The sequence below is a fragment of the Urocitellus parryii genome, chromosome 11, assembly GCF_045843805.1.
Source record: "Urocitellus parryii isolate mUroPar1 chromosome 11, mUroPar1.hap1, whole genome shotgun sequence".
Lineage (NCBI taxonomy): Eukaryota > Metazoa > Chordata > Mammalia > Rodentia > Sciuridae > Urocitellus > Urocitellus parryii.
The window spans coordinates 64,289,632-64,312,381 of NC_135541.1; the positions used below are offsets into that span (position 1 = coordinate 64,289,632).

Below are 22,750 nucleotides of genomic sequence, written 5' to 3' on the forward strand. Positions count from 1 at the left end.
TTATTTTATTTTTATGTGGTGTTGAGGATCGAACCCAGCTCCCCGCGCATGCCAAGCAAGTGTGATACCGCTTGAGCCACATCCCCAGCCTCCAGGTGTATATTTTTAAAGAAATAGTAATATATGTATATATTTTCTGTGTAAACATGTATGTACAAGTATTTTTAAAAATTGAAGGCTACAAACAAACTCAGAATAGTGGTTGCTTCTTGGGAGCCAATAAGAACAATCAGGATGAGGATAAGGAGGGCCTTTGGTGTTATTTATAATATTCTAATTTCCAAATAGATACTGTATTCAAAATTATATAATTTTTAAATGTATAAACAGATATGAACTGAAGCAAATATTCCAAAATTTCAATAATGGTATTTCTGGCTAGGGGGAAATAAGGAGTGAGCAAAAAAACCCAAAAATGACATTGATAACTCTGTGTGCTCAAAGCAGAGCTTGGAAAACAGCAAGAATGGAGAACAGCTGCCATCATGGTCACTGACTTTTTAAGATAGCATTTGTCACTAGAGTAGGAAAACCTATGCTCTGCCTAGAGACAAAGCAGTCTTAGGAATCATTGTATTTCATTTGCAAAGGCTATAATGTTATTAGAAAACCTTATAGAGTATAATAATTTTGAATATTTTATAGCCACATGTGCCATACTTGCCATTCTCTACTTCTTTGACAACTTTAATCTGCTTATAAAATTTGACTGTTTTTCAAATCACCTATAATACTATTCACTTTTTCAGTCAAGGAAGGTGGAAATCACTTTTTTCATTACTTAGCAGCTCTTAAAAATAAGTTTATGTATAGAAAGTAGTTGATATATCTAAAAAAAAAGACTCTGAAAATTATTTTTGGTTTGGCATATGTGTTTATTGAGTTTCAGTTTCAATGGGCAGAAACCTAATCCAAACTGATCAAAATAGGAAGGTAAATAATTTTCTAAAGTAATTTGAAAATTCAAGTAGTGAAATGGACTTTAGGCATGGCAATATCAGGACCTTAAATCATGTCATTATTTATATCTCTTTCTTTGTCTCTCTGCTTTTGTCATCTCAAATTTTCTGTCATATGGTAGTGATACAATTTGATTGTTGAGAAGCTGGAGCTAGAAGGCGCTGGAATATCGCTTCTGGGAACTCTTATTTCCATGACCATGTTTACCATAACAAATCTATTACAGATATCATAGGAGAACTTAATTTGCATCTAAAACTTTAGAAACAGGGTGCCCAGGAAACATAGCTTTCTAGCCTCTCCTACTATTGTAAAAAGAGAATGGGAGTAAGGGTTTTGAGTGATCCAATTTGTAGCGTCCAGCATGGTTCACTCTTGAAGTCACTCCTCACCTGTTTATGCCTTTCTTCTGATGGTTCCAAGTGACAAGAATAGTTATAATATGCTATACCTAAGTTAGTGCTATGGTCTTTCATATAAATAAAAACATGTCAAACTTTTAAGGAAAAAGGGAGCCCCCAAATTTCATCAGTTCCTGTATCAATCTCTGGAAGAGATTCACTCATAACAGTATCACCTTGAGTTTTTGTAGCCCTAGTGCTAAATAATGTCCACATTCATACCATCATACCTTATATAAAAATATTGGGAGAAACAGAGCAGAAAATTGATGTATGTATGTATGTGTGTATAAATAACACATATATTGATGTGTTTATCTATATAGTATATATTGGGAGGCCGCCAGCGCCTCACCAGGGTAATTTTTCCTATTCAGGAGGAGATAAGCCACCTGAGATAATCAGTCTGAAATAATTAGTAAAGAAATAAGACAAAATCAGAATTATAGTTTTAAGAAGCATGGAGCACCTTCTAGATTCTTCGAGTCCTGCTAGGAGCTAGAACAAAACAATAAGAAAATGGCTCTGGTGGTTTTATTTAAGGGGATACATCAAAGGCAGGGATAAGGTTTCAGGTATGGAGTCTTGCTTCATGATGTCTTGCAGTCAACAGGTTGATTGGCATTTTGGCAAGCTACACCCATCTATGAGAGGCTGTGTGGCTACAGCAGGTCACCCCATCTCTGGTACTGTGTGGGACCTGGCAGAACTGAATAAATATTCACATGTATCTGGGAGGTCTTTACCAGTAGAATTTCCGCTGGAAGTTCCCTAATACCAGATTTTCCTATTCACTGGCTATGATGCTGGTTTGGTCCACACATATCCATGGATGGCTCTCCATAGATATACACGTAAGCACACATATAGGGGAACAAGGTAATATTTATGGGTGGCTGATACAACCATTGTTCTGGAGTTGCTATTATATTTGTAACTTTTCATTATATTTGTAACTTTATTGCTCACTCCATGTTCTCACACCAGCATATAACCTGAAAGGGATGCTTTTTCATGGTAGTAGTTCAGACCTTCATTCTTAAGTCTGTGAGACTTTGGTTAAATTTTCTATACAGAAGTTGGTTGATTTATAATGGGGTTACATCCCAACAAAACCATTGTAAATTGAAAATGTTTTAAGTTCAAAATACATTTAACATACCTTATCTACAAAATGTTATAGCTTAGAAGCACAGTATACTGTATTGTTTTGTTTACTCTCATTATTATTATGAGACCAATTGGGAGCTGAAGTTTACTGCCACTGCCCAGCATCTCCAAGAGAATGTACTACTGTGTATTGCTAGCCTGGGAATAGACAAAAATTCAAAATTTGAATTTCAGCTTCTGTTGAATGTGTATTGTTTTCACACCATTGTAAAGTTGAAAAATCATTAAGTTGAACTATGGTAAGTCAAGGACCATCTGTATTGAATTGCTGAAGTTATATATTTGTTTTAACCACTCAATATGGAAATTACAAGAAGGTATCCACAAAGTCTCTTGGGTTCCAGACTCATTCCTCCCTGCCTCAGTTTTATGACAGTGTCTCACTAATACTTAGTATTAATCACACAAACAAAAGTAACTCCCATTTTTTTGGCTATTATTTCACTGAAATGAGGAAGACCGTTCCAGTTCAAGGGATTTATTGTTACATTGCCTTGATAGAAGCATCCCTTCCATGGGTATTAAGATTTCTAAACCATTGGAGTCCAAAGCTCTGAAATTTTTTCATTGGGTAATTAAATATGATACTATATTTAATTAATTCTCACATACATATTTTCAACCTCTAGTTTCTGATATGAGGATACTTGCTAAATTTAGAGGTATTTTTAGTTATGGTAAATCAGCCATTCTTCATACATACTGTCATTGTTGCATGCCCAAACATGGAAATGGATATCCATAGCTTGAAAGAAAATATAAAAGTATAGTAGAGCATTTCAAGGATACTTGGGTATTGACTGTCATATTTCTGATATCATAAAAGATAATAATTATATGAACACCAAATAAAGACTTTAGTTAAAAAATAATTTGGAAGAATTAGACTTCAGAATGAGAAGAAGTTATAAGAGTTTCTTAACCATTTCTTTTTTCTTTTTTTCATTTTGTGTTTGTAAAAGGGTGACAAAAAAGTTATGTCTAAATCTAAAATGGTTGTCTTAAATTAAGAAAAATAAAAATTATAATCAAGAAAGCATGTAGTTTAATTTCTGGACATTCCTTATTCTTTCTTGGTGGTGATTAGCTAATGATAATTCTTACAATTGATATTATTAGATTCAGTGAAATAGAGTAGTGAGATCTACCACTCATCATTCTACCCTCTGGTTCCCAGATATATTTTTGTATTTAAAGAAAAAACATTATATACTGGTCCCTGGGAAGTTTCTTTCATATATGAAATATAACATTTCAGGGTCTTTCAAGTTTTCTATGCAGTAGCTATTCTTAAATAATGTTTAAATTAACAATGTTTATTAATCCTTTGTCTTTATTGTTTTCCTACTGGCCATTATGAGCTTTCTCTATCTTTGTTGTTGTTTATATTATGTGTCAGTCAGCAAAAGGTTTAAAAATCTTCTTTTAGCATGTTTATATTTTCTTCATTAATTAGATTGTGAAACAAAGTGTCTATTATTTTTGAAATTTTTTGTTTTTATAATTTATTGCCTTTGGATGACGTATAAATGTTATGATTCAGTTTTCTGTATGATTATTTTCATTGATTTTATGGCTCATCTTTATAATCTGTCTAAATTTTTATTTTGATTTCTTAATATGTAAATTGAGTGTTCCTAATACACATTGAAATGAGGAATCAGTAATTTTATACTTTTTTATTGAAAAATTACAAAACTTTTCCCCAAAGACAGCCAAAATGGCCTAATCTCATCCCAATTTCTACTTAACAGAATCTCTAAAAATACCTGCAGCCACTCCATTAGCACCTGATAGAGTGGAAAGTCTTGAGTGTGAGAACTTGGGGTGAAGAGTGAGAACAGTCTTAAGGAATGCAATTAAAATATTGTACATTTGCAAAATGACAAAGTCTTAGGTCCTTGTGAACACAATACTAGAATCTCTTCCCGGAGTGTTAGAAGATTGCATTGCCACTTGAGGGGTCCTGAAGCTTGTTTAGTTTTACAGTAACTCTTCTGTGGACCTCATATTCAGTTTCCTTTATGCGGGAACACCTTTCTTTTGGATGATCACACTTCCTTTTCTACAGTTCTTGAGACACTGATGCATTTTCCCTGGTGTTGAAAGTGGAGCTTTCCTTGCCAATACAACTCTTTTTGTTTTGCCACTGGGGTGGGGTGGGGAGGTGGCTTTATCCTCCATTTAGTACCTTGACATTTGAGTCCCTCCAAACAGCCTCCGTCTCCTAGGAACGCTGGAGGGTAGGGTATGTGTGAAGTCTCTGAGCAGGTGGTTCCCTTGAAGCTCCACAAAGATTGTGAGAGGAGGATGAAGCATCCTCCTCACAACAGTTTCTCTCCAGGACTCTTCAACCTCTCCTTCTGATGTAAATTGACTAATGTTGGCAAATATAATATCCTGGTTTGTCTCTCTAGATGACTTAGTCCTTATCAGTCCCTATCTGAGGGCAATTAAAACCTGTTGTTTTGGGGCAGAGGTTGTGGATCAGCAGTAGAGCATGTGAGGCCTTGGGTTCACCACGTACAAATAAATAAAATAAAGGTATTGTGTCCACCTACAACAACATATGTGTGTGTGTATGTGTGTGTGTGTGTGTGTGTGTGTGTGTGTGTATAAAACCTATTGTTTGTCACTTGAGGGAAAAATAAAGAGAACTATTTTTTATTTTATTTTTTAATAGTTGTAGATGGACAGAATGCCTTTATTTAATTTATATTTTTATTTTTTATGTGGTGGTGAGGATCGAACCCAATGCCTTACACATGCTAAGCAAGTTCTCTGCCACTGGTCTTTAGCCCCAGCCCCAAAGAGAACTATTTTAATAAAGGTTACATTCTTAGGTATTTGCTTAATTGCTTTCAGTCTTCAGTTTTTTCCTTGAGTCTTGTATTCATTTAAGAGGATTATTTTAGGGCTTATTCATTTTAGGTCCCATAATAGGTATCAGGACTGCAGAAGTAAACAGATCCATTGTAAATGGATCAAATGAAATGTGAAGAACAATATAATGAATCTGTCAGAAGAAATGTAGCCAAATCCTCTTAAATAATGTAAAAGCAACTTTTAAAAATAGTTTTATAGGATTTTTTTTTTTGTGGTGCTAGGGATCCAACCTAGGGATCATGCCTTTTGCCTGAGAGGCAAGCACTCTACCAACTGAGCTATATCTCCAGCCCTGTTTTATGAAATCTTATTAAAAAATTTCACCTTGATGGTGGAATGAGATGGACATCATTACCCTAGGTACATGTATGGCTGTACATATGGTGCAACACTACATAGTATACAACCAGATAAATGAAAAATTGTGCTGCAGTTGTGTACAATGAATCAAAATGCATTCTTCTATCATATATACCTAATTAAAATAAATTAATTAATAGAAAATTTACCTTGCTATTATATAGCAACTACTCTGGACCTTACCAAAGTAAATACATTAAATTCAACATTTAATAAAATTAAATAAATTAAATGCAACATTTACTAGTAATTCTTCATTAAGTTGTTAGTGAAAATAAATGCAATGTAGGAATGATATGGAGGCCTTTATTTTTTCATAAAATTTTGTGAATTGACTTATGAGAGAGGAGGATGGGGATTAGTCTTCAGATATGATGATCTATGTGAGAATTTTATAGTTTGATTTGTATGCATGAAATAATGTTCTTGAGTATTTCCAGTATATCAAATTATTAGGATAAGCATCTAAAAATGTGTTTTATATACCCCAAACTAAGGTAAGAACAATAAAAGATTTTTCTGGACCTGTATGTGAAGCTTGAATGGCCCTATTCTGCCACCTTCTGGCTAAGCCCATATTTTATACTGCTGGGAAGCCAAGTGTCACCTACTTTTTCCTGCCGTCTTTGGCACCAGATCATTTATTTAGGAGTCCTAGAAATTTCCAGTGGGATCAGTTTAATCAATGTCATAGTTGTAGTGGTATAATGTCATATTTATTTCCCAGGTCTAAAACGAGTTTATTGGAAAGGATATCACATGGTGATATGTGGGGCAGTTTCCCCTAGAGTATGTAGTTATGACTACTAACTTTTGACTTTTTCACAACACTAAAGAGTTTTCAACTATTACTTGATATTAAAATTGTATCAAAGAGGGCACAGTGGCTCATGCCTGTAATCCCAGCTACTTTGGAGGTTGAGACAGGAGGATCACAAGTTTGAGGCCAGCTTTAGGAACTTTTTTGCAAGGCTCTAAGCAATTTAGTGTGACGCTGTCTCAAAAAATAAAATGGTCTGCGGATTTGCCTCAGTGGTAAAATGACCCTGGGTTTAGTCTCCAGTACCAAAACAAACAAACAACAACAACAACAAAAAAAAAACTTTTTAAAAAAAGACAGCAACAACAACAAAAAACTGCATCAAGTTTGTAAGCTATTTATCACAATTGCAACAGGAAAATTATTTGGAGAACGATATAAAAATAAAAGTTACTGAAATCACTGTCATTCTTATGGAGAAACTGTAACAGGGGTCCAATTAATAGTTTGAACCCCCTAGCTGCTCTGTCACTGAGACTTTTTTTAAAACAACACACACGACAAGTTTTTTCTATTATCCAGCTCCCAGATTAGCTAGTGAATTAAGACAGCCCCCCACCATTTGCAATGTAATCTTTGAATCACCTCTTTAAAAACCCTTTGTTCCCTCTGGTGGGAAGAATCATTGCCTCTGGGACAGGAGTTCCCTGTTCCTCCTTTGCTAGCAAAGCAGTAAAATTTCTCTTTCCTTTTTCAAAACAGCAGTCCTTTTTGTTGGATCAACATGGGGCAAGGACCAAGCTTTCCCTAACAAAACTAATGCTAGGATGACCCATATCATGTTAAACAAAACCTTAGTACTTTATATTTTGTGATGCTTCAATTTATTTCCACATTTTTAAAGTATTTCCAAGTTATTTATAAAATGATTTTGGAAAAGGCTTACAACTTTCAAAATGTAATTTATTTTGAATAAGTTTAATATACTTTATAAGGGAAGGTAGAGAGAAGGTATTAAAATAGAATACTTTGTGGAAATTTCAGTTTTGTGACTTTTTTTTTTTTTGCACTAGGGAATGAACGCAGGGATGCTTAACCACTGAGCCACAGCCTCTTATTAATACTTTATTTAGAAACAAGGTCTCACTGAGTTGCTTAAGGGCCTTGCTAAATTGCTGAGGCTGGCTTTGAACTCCTGTTCCTCCTGCTTCAGCCTCCTGAGCCACTAGGACTGTAGGCATGCACCCAGCTAGTTTTGTGACTCTTTGTAACATATTTAACCTTTGTGTCTCTAGAAAATGGAATAATGATTGTTAAATCACAATGCAAAGACCAGAACACCGACTCTAATTTTAAATCAAATTAAAGCAAGGTTGTAATTCCAGCCGGGACTGTCTCTCCCGAAATCCTTGGGTTAGAGAACCCCAGCTCTCAAGGAGCTTAGTTTTATAGCACAAAAAGTTGCAAAAGGGAGGTGTCTTGAGAACTTACAGATAACAGGATTTTGACAAGCATAATACAAAGGCAAATAGGTTAATGATCTAAATGGTTCAGCATTTCAAGTTAGGAAGTAAATTTAGATCCCAACACCAGAATTTATGAGGTGCCACTAAGGTTTCAGAGAGGCTTGTTATCTATTCAGGTAAAGCCAGGCATTGGTGAGTTCAAGGCATGGGCAGGCATTCCAAGCAAGTTTAGAAATCACAGTAATTTATAGTAAAACAGAAATTAACTTTTCATGACTTTGTGACGAGATGGCTCCCAGTCTTAAGATGGAATTAGGCTGGGTTCATCAGATACCTAAGCTAAAGGTAGGTTCTTATGAGGAATAAATTTGTTAACTACTTTGTGTAAAACACGTAGAATAAAGTCTGACATATAATAAGTTAGGATTATTATCATCCATATTACAACTTTGAGAATGTATTAAATAGTCTAATATATTTGTGCAAATAGATTCCAGAATTTTTTACACCATGAATTTTATATTTTATTACTGTTGTATATCTCAAACTAAACTGAAATAGAAAATAGGGGAAATATATAGTTTCCTATAGTATAGAAATATATGTCAAATGCCGAGTCCTTTATTTCTGTCTGTGACTTTTAAAAATTTTTATTGTTTGTAGTTGTAGATGGATAGCATGCCTTTATTTTATTTGCTCATTTTTATATGTGGTGGTGAGGATCGAACCCAGTACCTCACATGTGCTAGGCAAGTGCTCTGCCACTGAGCCACAGCCTGAGCCCCTTGCCCCTGTCTGTGACTTAGTTTTAATTTGAGATTCCTAAAACTCATATAGAAGAATTATGGTGTCTATGAAATTGATCAGTTCAAAAACTATTGAAGGCTTTGTGATTAGCATTGTATTCTAGGTCCCACAATAGGCACAAGGAATGCAGAGATAAACAAATCCATTGTAATGAAATGAAATGTGAAGAACAATATAATTAATATTATGTTATATTCCAGAGGTAGAAAATTATGTGAAAAGTTCACAGAAGAGTTAGAAGTTAAAACGTAATTATTGTGAAGTGCGGTCAGTTCTAAAATGTGGGTCTGACTACTGATTTATCTATACTTTCTCACATTTAATATTGGTACTACTACATAGATTTTCATATCCAGAATACTTTCCACACATCACCTGAAGGATGAAGTTTTCAAGTTAAATTTAGGAGGGAAGACCAAATTTTATCATGCTAATTAAGAGAAAGTAAAATGTGTTTTTCTGGGTGGGCATTTGTAATATTGCTATCTGAGCCTATATATCCCTATCTTCACTGTCCATATTCTATAAGGTCGGACTAGCCGTACTAGTAGTGAAATACCTGAAGTCTGAAACTTACTCTTATGCACACCGTGGAGGGCTCTCCTGTGAGTTAAAGGAGTGGCTGTGTAGTGCCCTGCTTCATTTGTGTGTAGTGGGAATTGAAAGAAGTTTCATCTTTTTCACTTCTGTTTCAGGTGTTTAGAGCTCCTCCATGGTGATTTAAGTGGGCTGCCTGGTCATCATCTTGGCTATTATGTCAGTAGATTACTGGAAAAGTTATCATTAATAGGAAGGACTTTAAGTGTTAGAGGAAGATAGTCCCTGCATCAAATATGATTAGGTATTCCTTATTTCCACATTTAATGTACATAATACTCTGGAAATAGAGTCTCCCTTCCCTACCCCTCTCATTTTATTACATTTAAGTCTTGTATTTGTTTTCTGTTGTTGCCATAAAAATTACCATAATCTTAGTGGTTTAAAAACATAATAAACCTGAAGGTTAGAATTTCAGGCACATATCTGGAATTTATGGGAATTAATCTACTTCCAATCATATATTTTTGACTGAATCTAGTTCCTTTTAGTTATAAGACTGAGATGTCTGTTTCTTTGCTGGTTATCATATGGAGACTACCTTTAGCTCCTTAGAGGCCTTTCATTGATGCTTGTTCATGGACCTGACTAGCTCAGAGCCACCAAGATGCTTTGAATTTTTCTCATGCTTGGAATCTGATGACTTCTTGCCACGTCTTCCTTCTGCTTCCTGCTGGAGAAAGTGTTCCACTTTAAAGAGTGATGTGATTAGGTTGGGTCCACCCTGAGTAATCCAGCAGAATCTGTTTTAAGGCCATTAATTAGTAACCTTAATTACATCTGCAAAACCCATGAATTAAAACATATTCACAGGTTCCAGGGAATACATAGGAATAATGGAAGAGGGCAGCCTTTAGCTTATCAGAAATGTGTTTAATTCCCAAGTATGGTTTTGAATCATAATGGGAGATTGTATGTGTGGTAGTTTGTACTTAAGCCCAGCGCAGGGATATACACCTATAATCCCAGTGACTCAGAAGGCTGAAGCAGGACAATAGCAAGTTTGAGGCCAGCTCAATAACTTAGCAAGATCTTCTCTCAAAAGAAGGAATAAGGAAGTCTGGGGATATTGGTCAGTGATAAAGAGCCCCTGGGTTCAATCCTCAGTATTCCCCTTCCCATCAAAAGAAGTATAGAGTTAGAGGGGACATGAAATGGCAGTTAGGTGATACTACTGCAAGTTATAAATGAATGAAATGGCACCTAGGTTGGTAAAAGTACTTGATTATTGTGCTAAAGGTTTAGATTTTGTAGACCATGAGAAATCATTTGAGTTTGTTTTGCTTTGGAATGACGTAAGACTTAGCAAGATTATAAACTTTATAAGATTGTTGAACTTTTGAGATTTATTACTATGTGTTATTTTAGGCATTATGGAGAATCCACAGATAAAAATATAGAGTGTGATTGTGAAAATTTGTTTAGGTAATTGAAAAGACATCAGTTTTGCAATCATGAAACAGTCAATTCTATATTAATAACGGCATCTTCTTTGTTATTAGTAGTAATCATTTTATACAAAATTTATTAATAGTAATTATGTTATACAAAATATAGAAATCAATTTATGCAAATATTAACTTTTTGTTACATAAAATTTTGTGACAAAAGGACCTTAACTTGACTGTGATTTATTTAAAGGATTATATGTTAATTTCACATGATCAAGATGGAGCATATTGAATGAAAGTCAAGCTGCATCTTTTAAAATTTTTATTTCTAAATCTGTTATTAAATTATTAAAAATCAGAAATGATGGGATTGACTTCTAGATTCAATTAAAATGAAGGAAGTGCATATTACCCTATCTCTTCCATTGATTACACCTATAATCCTTAAGCAGAATACTTAAAGTACTATAGAAAAACTTTAAAAAGTAAATAATAGGCAGATTGGGAAGTGAGATAAAAATTATAAAAGAGATATTTATGGAAGTGAACTTCCTGGTTTAATAAAATTCCTCCCACATCTCCCAGTTTAGACTCAAGGCAATCTGAATCCTAAAACTGCGCAATGGATTCAGACAGCAAATTTTCCAGGAGAAACTGTCTCTTTTTGATGAGAGAATCTGGAAGGGAAGTCCCTACGGAAAGGAAAAGTAAAGGAAATTCCATTTGCTTAATTTTTTTCCTGATCCTTCCTCAAGGCAAGATATACTACTGCACTACACTCTTGAAATAGTGATGATAGCAGAGTAACTGCACAGGTGTCTAGATCTATGAGACAGAATGGAGATGACACAGAAATGAGTCAGTGAATTAGAATATAAGAAATTTTCTAAGGTAAACAATGGAATAACAATTGCTTCAAAAAAAGGAAGTGTATTAAGAACCTGTGATTCAATATAGAAATGTCTAACAGGCCATTGGTCAAAACAGGAGAAGAAACAACATCATCATCTTAAAGACTCTAATAGCTGAAAATTTCCCAAGTTTGGCAAAAGACGTAAATTTTACAGATTTAAGAAGCTCATTGAATGTAAAGACACATCATGTTCATATTTAAGAAAACCAAAGATAAATTATCACTAGTACTCTTGTTTTAAAAGTAATGCTAAATGAAGGAAGCTCTCAAGCAGAAAAGAAATGATACTAGAGAGAGATGTGGAATTTCATGAAGGAAAGAAGATCAACAGAAATGATAAGTATTTGGTTAAATATTACTGTTTTTCTTCTCTTTGGTTCATTATGATAGGTTTACTAGTGGAAATAAAAATAACATTGTTTGCTGAGTTTCCAATTTTTTATGCAGTTCACAAATTTCTCTTGAGGTGGTACAGTTTTGATTCTAAATAGATTATAAAAGCAAAGTATACATATTAAAATATCTAGAATAACATCCAAAAAAAACAAAAACCAAATCTCTAGAAAACCAAAAAAGAAAATCAACCATGCAATCTGCAGTTTCAAGTAATCTAAAAGAAGAGAGGAATTAAAAATAGAGGGAAGATACTCAGGATTTTGCATTGATATATAAAGATCCTACAAATTATCTTTTCTTATAAGAAGAAAAAGCTAAATGCACTGAGAAATAAGTGATTTTTCTGTACTTATCAGACTAATAAGATTGTAGGGCCACTATCAACCTGAATTGTGGAGCTATAGGCAAATCTAAAGGACCACAGATGAGATCTGCTTACCTAGAAGCCACTAGAGCCATAAATGGTGGGGACATTTAAATGATAATTATGACAAATTGTTGGAGGCTAAGTGTGAACTAGCATGAGAGTATGAAACTGTTAGTGCAGAAGTGTTAGGGAGGCCCCTATAATTTGATGGGTTTTGACTCCACTAATTCCCATCACGCTTTTAAGATGAAGATCCTGGAAAAGGTCCTCTTGTGGATTTTGGAGAAGGAGGGAGTATAATTGTTGAACCCCGACGCAAAGACCACTGGCTCCAATTTTAAATCAAATTAAGGCAAACTTGTATTTTTGTATGCCAAGAGAGCTGATCAGAGGCTGTTTCTCCCTAATGTGGCTAGAGACCAACCCCCTAGCTTTCCAGGAACAAAGTTTTATAGCATAAAAAGTTGCAAAGGTGGTGTCTTGAGAACTTACAGCTAATAGGATTTTGACAAGCATAATACAAAGGCAGATAGTAGGTTAATGATCTGCAGGGCATGATATTTCAAGGTAGGGAGTAAATTCAGATCCCACCATCAGAATTTATGAAGTGCCCCTGAGGTTCAGAGAGGATTGTTATCTGGTCAGGGGGAGCCAGGCATGGGTAAGTTCAAGGCATGGGCAGGAATTCCAAACAAGTTTAGAAATTGCAGTAATTTATAGTAAAACAGAAATTAACTTTTCATAACTTTGTGACAAGATGGCTCCCAATCTTAAGATGGAATTAGGCTGGATTCATCAATAATAATAATGAAATATGCCCATAGCATTCTCTAGCAATAGTCTACTCTGTAGAGGGAAAAAAATTTTACCACATTCATATCCCAATTTGGGGAGAGCATTCTTCCCATTCCAGCTCTCTCTAGTCTTCCACAATTGAATAGAGGGGAAACGATACATGACTAAATAGATACCTGTAAATATCATTGCCCAGGAAAGGAGGCAAAGTTAAAAATTGATAATGAATCTGAAAATTGTTATTTTTCATCTCCCATACCTTACCACCATACTAACAGGGGCAGAATATAATGATATTTTACAGTGGAAAGAGCGGCAAGCATGGACTCTTCTCTAAGAAGGAGTACTGAGGGAAGCCCAAAGTCAGTAGGGGAGACAAAAATAGAGGATATCAATAGCAAACATCAAATGCAGCTTACCTTCTGGCCAGTTTACTAAATCTATATTATAAATTCTCATTTTTTTCTGTTCTTATTACAGCATGGTGAATTTTCAACAGAAAATTAGAAGGCATTCCCAAAGGAAAGAACAAATAATGTAAATAGAAAAAGCAAGCATCAGAATCACACTCAGATATTACTGATATTGTAATCATATCATTACTAATCTATAATGATCATCATGATTAATATGTTAAGAACTCTAATAAAAGGGATATGATGCATGCAAGAAGTCACTGACATAAAAAAGACACTTTAAGAAAGAGTAGATATGAAAAAACTATAAGAGAAATGAAGTTTGCTTTTTATAGGCCCATCATTAGAATGGATATGGATGAGGGAAGAATCAATGAAGTTGAATGTAGGTCAGTAGAAACTTCAAAAACTGAAATGCATCGAGAAGAAACCAATGAACAATGAACAAAAAATAGAAAATCCATGAACTGTGGGACAGTTTTTGTTGGTTTGTTTGTTTGTTTTGGGTGGTGCTGGGGATTGAACCCAGGGCCTTGTGCATGCTAGGCAAGCACTCTACCAACTGAACTATATCCCCAGCCCTAGGACAGTTTTAAAAAGCATAAAATGAATAATTGGAATACCAAGAGGAGACAGATGAGAAAAGAATCAAGAGAAATGTTTGAAGGAATAAGTGCTGAGAATATAATGGAATTAATGACAGGCTTCAAAAGACATGTCTAGGAACTTCAGAAATCAGCAAGTAAAATGTGTACCAAATTAACAACTTTAAGCATATTCTTAAATAAGTGGGGGAGAAAAAATTCTCCCCTATAGAGGAACAGAATAAGAATTATAATAGACTCTTTATTACTATGCAAACAAGAAGAGAGTGAAGTAAAATATTTAAGAAACTGAATTTTAAAAATTCCCATTTACCTAGAATTCTATATCCCTTTAAATTATCCTTCAGAAGTGAAGAAAAAATAAAGACTGTTTCAGACAAACAAAAACTAAGATTATTTATTGCCAGCAGATCTGTTCTGACAAATGTGATAAACAGTTTTTCAGAGAGAAGGAAAATGAAATAAGTTAAAAGAAACATTATCAGGAACCAAAAGATGGCAAAATATAATCTTTTTTTTTTGTTTTTCATTGATCTAAAATATAACTATTTAATGTATTAATACTAACTTTGTATTGACAGTGTAATAATGGCAGACATACAAATTAAATTAGTGACATGAATTTCATAAGGGATAGGAGAAATAATTTGGGAATAATGTGTTTAAAAGTTCGTGCACTATAAGGAAGTAGTATAATGCTATTAGAAGGTGGAATTTTGCAATGTTTTACAGTAAAAAAATTTCTTAAGAGGTAGAATTGATGTTAAGAGAGGAAACTAATCAGGATCATAAAATGTTCAGTCAAAATAAGAGGAGGTAGAAAAATAGGGGGAAAAGAGAAAAAAATGTAGTAAGTAGAAATAGTTACAAACATGAGGTGTTCTCTGAAAGTTCATGTGTGAGACAATACAGGAATAATCAAAGGTGAAATGATTAAATCATGAGAGCCATAACCTCATCAGTAGTTTAATCCATTTGATAGATTAATAATTTGAATGGATTACTGGTTGGTAATCCAGCTTTGGGGGATTATATATCTTGTCCCTGGTATCTTGTGTTCTCTCTTTGCTTCCTGGCTACCAAGAGCTGAGCAGCTTTCTTCCACATGCCTTTTAACCACGATGATCTGTCTCACCTCATGCCCAGAATAGTGGAGTCGGCTGACCAAGGATTGAATCTCATACTGTGAGGCCCGAACAAAGTTTTCCTCCTCTAACTTGTTTTTATCAGGTATTCTGGTTACAGCAACAAAAAGCTGATTAACACAGTGGATTTAAATCTATGTAAATAGTCACTTTTAAGAATAATGTAAACATGCCAATTAAAAGAGATTTTCAGAGTATATAAAAGCAAGACTCATGAAAAAAAAAACTAATATCCAGCTATGTGTTGTCTATAAGAAGTCCACATTGAATATAAAGAATCAGATAGAAAAAGGATGGAGAAAAATATACCATAATATCATTAACTGAAAGGAAACTGGAGTAGCTATATTAATTTCAGAAAGATCAGACCTCAGAACAGTGAGGATTATTAGGGAATAAAAAGGGTTATTTTATATGTATTTGGTAGTCAATTTTCAAAAAGACCTAATAATCCTGCACACATACACTCAAAATACATGAAGCAAAAGCTCATAGAATTGAAAGGAGAAATATATAAATCCACTCTTATAGTTGCAAACTACAGCACTTTTCTTAATGATTGATTGATCAAGTATGTAGTTGACCTGAACAGTGCTATTAAGATCTAAATGACATTAGCATAATATTACATTAAACCCTGGCAAAATACAAATTTTTCTTTAGTTTATATGGGTCATTCACCAGGTTAAACCATATTTTAGACTGTAAAGTACACTTTAACAAATTTTTAAAAAGAGAAGTCATGGAAAGTATATTCTCAGATCACAGTGGAATTAAACTAGAAATCAATGAAAAACAGCTGGATAATCCCTAAATATTTGGAAATTAATTAAAGAACTCATTTCTAAATAACACATGGGTCAAAAAAGAAGTCTTAAGAGGAATTTTAAAATATCTTAAGTGATAATTAAAATACACTTTATCAAAATGGGATTTAGCAAAAGTACTATTATAGCTATAGAGGGAAATTGATAACCATAAATACATATACTAAAAAGGAAGAAAATCTAAAATGAATATATAAAGTTCCCTTAGAAAATTAGAGAAAGAAAAGCAATTGAAGCCCAGTACAAATAAGGAAGGAAAGAGGAAGGGGAAAAGAAAAGAAGGAAGGAAAGAAAAAATGATAAAAATTAGAGCAGAAATCATAATATTGTGTGATTTCAGTTATATTATCTCCTGGAAAAGGCAAAACTCTGGCAATGGTTAACAAACTGAAAAAAGATCAGTGAGTGCCAAGTACTAGGGAATCACAGGAGATTTATTAGAATGGTAACATTATGGTGCTGTAATTGTGGATACATAACTATGCATTTGTCCAAACCCATAATACTTACATCACAGAGAGTAAACCTAAATGTATGCAACATTTAAAATAATCTTTTCAAAGGTTGGTGAATCCTAATGGGACAAAATAATCTGTTTTTGACAAAATAATTTGTTATTAATATATGAAACAACCTCATTGAAGGGACTAGGGGGTAAAAGATACTGACCTAAGTAACCTGAAACAAGGGGCGTCTGTAAGACTAGAAGCAAAATGAAAATGCACATAGTATTATACTCTAGTTGATAAAGTTGTTTCTCTAATGGATGAAGTTGTTAACTTACCAGGTTAACAATTTTGAGATTGCTATCTGTTTGTATCAAAATTGAATATGTAAGTAAATGGATGATGGATTTTAGAACCCAGGTTTTTTACTATTAGTGCAGGGATTTACAGATAAGAAAGGGGAGGAAGCTAGATGAAATCATGCAATAATGAATTAGAGTTGAGGATATCAGGATGAACTCATGTTTAGCTTATAAGCAGAGTTACATATAGAAATACTTAGAGGAATCTACATGTTAGTACACACATATATGTCCTTGTTCTCTCACCTTCAGTGGCACCCTTCAGTAATAATGAACAAACCTTGTTCCCAAATCTTGATTTCTAATACCATTCTCCAATAAATGAGAAAAAGGTTCCTTGGAGAAACTGCTGATTCTAGGAATGGGAGAGGAAATATACAACATGAGCACAGGACATCTTGTAGTGCTAGAAAGTAAAGAAATGCTCAAACTCTCATGTATATATGTACAAACATACAACACACACAAAGATGGGGTATATCAAAGGGACACAGGAAGCAACTGAAAGAGCTTCCAATGTCAAAGCTTGAATAAATAATATAGTATTGTATTTTAGCCCAAAGTATAAAATAAATATTCACAAGTCCATATTGATACTGATATAGATAATTTGAATAAATAAACTGGGAAAGCAACACATTGCCCATGCAGAATTCTAGTCTGCCCACAGGAAGTGGATTATAACTCATTAAATGGGTGCTATGTATGGAGACTTCCTTCCAAAAATAGTATAGTATGCAAAGAGGGGAAAAGGGTGTCTATAGTGGAGACAGCTGACAAAAGCCACCTCCCTCTGGCAATCAAAGTCACCATCCACAGTAAAATTTATGTTGATAGCATAAACCCTTGATATTAAGTGTCATTTTACCTCTGTGGTCTTTTTCTTAATAACCCATCACCCTAGGCTAAACATGAAAAAAGCACTCATATTCCAATTGAAGGACGTTCTGCAACATAGCTGACCAATACTCCCTAAATTTTTCAAGATCATCAAAAACAAGGAAAGTCTGAAAAACTATCATAGCTGAAAAGCTGAAGAAAAGACATGAGTACTAAATGTAATGTGGTATCATGGATGGGATCCTGGAACAGAAAAAGGACACCAGATAAAAATCAGAAAATCTGAATAAACTGATTATAGAATATCAATATAGATTCATGAATTCTAAAAAAATCTACCATAAAAAGTAAAATATTAATAATTGTAGAAACTGGGTATGAGTTATATGGCAAATGTCTGTACTTAAAATCTTTGCAATTTTTCTATAAATATAAAATTTTATGGTTTATATTGATACATTGTAATTGTACATAATAGTGAGATTCATTGTGATATTCATACATGCACAAAATGTAATTTGATCAATCTCATTCCCCAGTAACTCCACTTTCCCTCCTTTCCTCCCTTTCCCTGATCTCTATCTTCTGCTTTACTGGTGTCCTTTCTGTATTTTTTAAATAATTAGTTGTAAAATAAAATGTTTATTTTAACAAAAGTTCTATTTAGATAGAACTAGTCTAGAAAATGCAAATTATGTGTATTGTCAAAAAGCATCAGTTGTGTGGGGATATGGGATATGGCAGGAGGGAGAAATTACAAAGAAGCATGAGAAAACTTATAGGGATAATGGATATGTTCATTATCTTAATTGTGTTTATGATCTCACAGTTGTATAAACTGTAATGTATTAACTTAAAATATGTACAGTTTATAGTATTTCAGTTATTATTCATTATTTTAAAAACTGGGGGGTGGGTACAGACAGAAAAGAGATTGTAGACTTAAGTCCAGTTATACCAGTAGTTACTTTAAACATAAGTGATCTGAACAAGACCCAGCTATGTGCTATACTTTTATACTTTCAATATTTTGATGTAAATTGTTTAAAAACAAAAGAATGGGAGGGAAAGATACACAATATAACACTATCAAACTTAAAAAAAACAAACTTAAAAGAATTAAAAATCATACAAAATATTCCCTGACCCTGATGGAATTAATTTAAATTTCAGTAACAGAAAGATATTGGGAAGGACTGGGGATATAGCTCAGTTGGTAAAGTACTTGCCTTGCACACACAAGGCCCTGGGTTCAATCCTCAGCACCACCAGCAGAAAAAAAAAAAATAAGTGGGAAAATCCTCAAATACTTAGAAATCTAGCTGGGAAGGATGGCATAAGCCTATAATCTGTGTGGCTGGGGAGGCTGAGGCAGGAGGATCTTGAATTCAAAGCCAGCTTCAGCAACAACAGCAAGTTGCTAAGCAACTCAGTGAGACCCTGTCAAAATAGCACTGGGGATATGGCTCAGTGGTTGATTGCCTCTGAGTTCAATCCCTGGTACCAGAAAAAAAAAAAAAAAAAAGAAAGAAAGAAAGAAAAAGAAATTTAAATAACACACTTGTAAATAATCCATGGTCTTAAGGGAAATTCAAAAATATTTTGAACTAAATGAAAACAAAAAGATAATTCATCAAACTTTGTCAGATGCACCCAAAGCATTTTTCGGAGGAATTGTATAGGATTAGAGTTTGTATATTAGAAAAGAAGAAAAGTCTTAATATAGTTATCTAAGCTTCCTTGTTAGGAAACTGGAAGCGGGTGAGGATGAGGGAATAACACTGAAGAAAATAGAGGAAGAAAAAAAATTAAGAACAATAAAATACTCAAAAGGAGAAAACTTTTTGATGGAGAAAAATCAATGAAAACAAAACGTAGATCTTTGCAAATATCAACAAAATTGGAATCATCTAGCCAAACTGACCAAGAAAAAAAAAAGATACGAATTACCAATATCAAGAATGAAAGGGTAATCACAACAGATGCCACATACATTAAAGTTGTGATAAGGGCTGTTAGATATGACTCTATTCCCATACATTTGACTACTTAATGGATTTCTTGAAAGACACAAACTAACATAATTACTCATTCAAGATTACAAATTCATCTCAATTATATTAAGAACTTTAAAAAATATTTGTAGTATTTTGAAAAAGAAAACTCTTGTCCCACATAGTTTTTCTGGCAAATTATACCAAACATTTAAAGAAAAAATGATTACTATTCTCACAACCTTGTCTAGAAAATAGATGATGAAATAGTTCCCAACTTATTTTCTGATGTAAATCTTAACCTGCCACTAAAATGATGCAATATATGAAATAAAACTATGAGACAATATATCTAGTAAACATAGACAAACAATCCTCAATAAAGTATTTACACATTGAATCCCAAAATATATAAAAAAAATAGTACATCAAGAGCAAGAGATGTTTCTTCTGGGAGTTCAAGGCAAATTTAGGATTTGGAAATTAATCAATATAATCCATCATATTAGCAAACTGAAAAAGTAAAACCATGTGATCATATCAAAAGACGCTTAAAAAATATTAGATAAATTAAATATCCCTCCAATGTAAAACTCCCAGCTAACAAAGAATAGAAAGAAAATTCATTATCTTAATAAGGGAGACCTACCAAAAAATGCCTAGCACTAACATTATAGTTAATGAAAAAACAAAATAAACACAAAAAACAAGCAACTGAATGCTTTCTTCCTAAGACATGGAATATGCAGAGTTATTCACTCTTACCCTTTTATTCAACATTGTACTGAAAGTTTTATTTAATGTAATATGGCAACAAAAATAAATAAAGGCATAAAATTAGTAAAATAACTAACAACAAAACAGTTTATTCAAAGATGGCATTATTCTCTATGTTAAAAATCCCAGGAAACCTACAAAAAGAAAAAAGATTCTGAAAACATAAGTGATTTTAACAAGGTAACAATATACAATATCAATATATAAAACAAGTCATATGTCTATATACTAACAATGAACAACTGTAAAACATTATATAATTTATATATATGATATGTATATATATAAAATTTAGTTGTAGATGAACACAATACCTTTTATTTGTTTTTTTTTTTAATGTGGTGCTAAGGATTGAACCCAGTGCCTCACATGTGCTAATAAATAAGCAAGTGCTCTACCAGTGAGCCACAACTCCAGCCCAAAATATTTTTTTAAAGTACCATTTACAATCACTCAATTTAAAATTGGGGTACTATACAATATTTCAGTATGTTTATAAATATATGTCATTTTGTGCTTTTATGTGTCAGTTAAAAATAAATTTAAACTAAAAAAATAAAATAAACCTAAGATCTGCGAGGTCTGCATGGTGAAAACAAATGAAAGATACTGATGAAAGAGAAACACTGATGAAAGAAATCAAAGACCCGAGAGTAAATGAAGATAATATAATGGGATCATGGATTGGAAGACTCAGTACAGTAAAGATGGTACTTATCCCAATGAACAAAATCACTATAAAATCCCAACAAGATTATTTGTGTGAACAGGACCAAGCTGACTTGGCCCTGAGTTCCATCCCCAGCACCCCAAATAAATAAATAAATAAAAGGAACTCTAGTAGCCAGAACAACTAGATAATGAAGGGGAAAATTTGGAAGATTTACACTTTCAAATATTAGACTTAAAAGGTTTAGTAACCAAGACAGTATGGTAATGGTAAAAGAATTGACACATAAGTTAGTGTAACAGAGTAGAGTCCAGAAATAGACCCACACAAATATGGTCAATTGATTTTTTTTGTAAAATAATTTTTAGTTGTACATGGACACAATATATTTATTTTGTTTATTCATTTTTATGTGGTCCTGAGGATTGAATCCAGTGCCTCACATGTACGAGGCAAGCACTCTGCCCCTGAGCCACAATCCCAGCCTGATTTTTGTCATGCATAATATAAATTTATTTGTGTGGGCATGCATAATCGTGGTAAATCTGTACAGTGGAATACTTATTCAACTATAAAAATATAAGAGAAATGTTAGACTCATGACATGGAGAAATCTTAATTGCTATACCATGCTAAATGAAAGGAACTTAAAAAGATTAACAGTCTTAAAAGATTATATACTGTATGAATTGATTTATATAACATTCTCAAAAAGATAAAGCTATTATTCTAAAACCTTTATTTAAAAAACAGGGTCAATGTCATGCCAATTGCCCTACACATAAAGGAAATACATTGTTTACATATTAAATATGCTTCTACTTTTTTTTCTTTGACCTTCAGACTCCTGGAGTACATGGTTCTACTTGGCCCCAGAATGATTGTAAACATAAATGTGGGCAATGAAACTGAAAGGCTATAAGGTGACCATCTAAATGAAAACATTTTCACAACAGATTCTCAGACCCTGGACAATATGCCTAAGAACAGCCCCACTTGCACTCTGTTTTCACCCCCTACTTCTCCTGAATGTTTGAAAAATACTGCACTTGTAAAAAAGGTTTGCTTCTTCATGGGAAATCAGGGTCATGCAGTCCAAGGAGCCCTGATCTTGGAGTTAGAAGACATAGGTGACTTTGGGGAAAGTCACTTAATATTTGTTTTCTCATCTTAAAATAGAGATAATAGTATCTGTGCTACCTACTTCATTGGTAAGGACTTCATGAGCTTTACAATAATTTCACAATGATCTTACAATGCACATTATTTTGTATGTTGAAAATTGCTTGGCAAATGTTTAATTACTATTACTAAATAAAAGAAATGCATTAGTATTTTGTGGATTCTTATGACAGTTAAAGCAAGTTCTACTCTAAAAATTGCTCCTTATTCCTAAAAG

General features: G+C 33.4%; 1 protein-coding gene across 2 annotated transcripts in view; it reads left to right on the plus strand.

Annotated features, from left to right (window-relative positions):
- Prkacb (protein kinase cAMP-activated catalytic subunit beta) overlaps positions 1-22,750 on the plus strand; it is a 109,632-nt gene that overhangs the window by 22,774 nt on the left and 64,108 nt on the right. The window contains exon 1 of one of the 2 annotated variants that reach the window (XM_077791168.1): positions 60-95. The exons of the other annotated variant lie outside the window; for it this stretch is intronic. The gene's annotated coding sequence lies outside the window, so the exon portion shown is untranslated. Of the gene's footprint in view, positions 1-59; positions 96-22,750 lie in introns of those variants that run through there. 2 annotated transcript variants of the gene reach the window in all.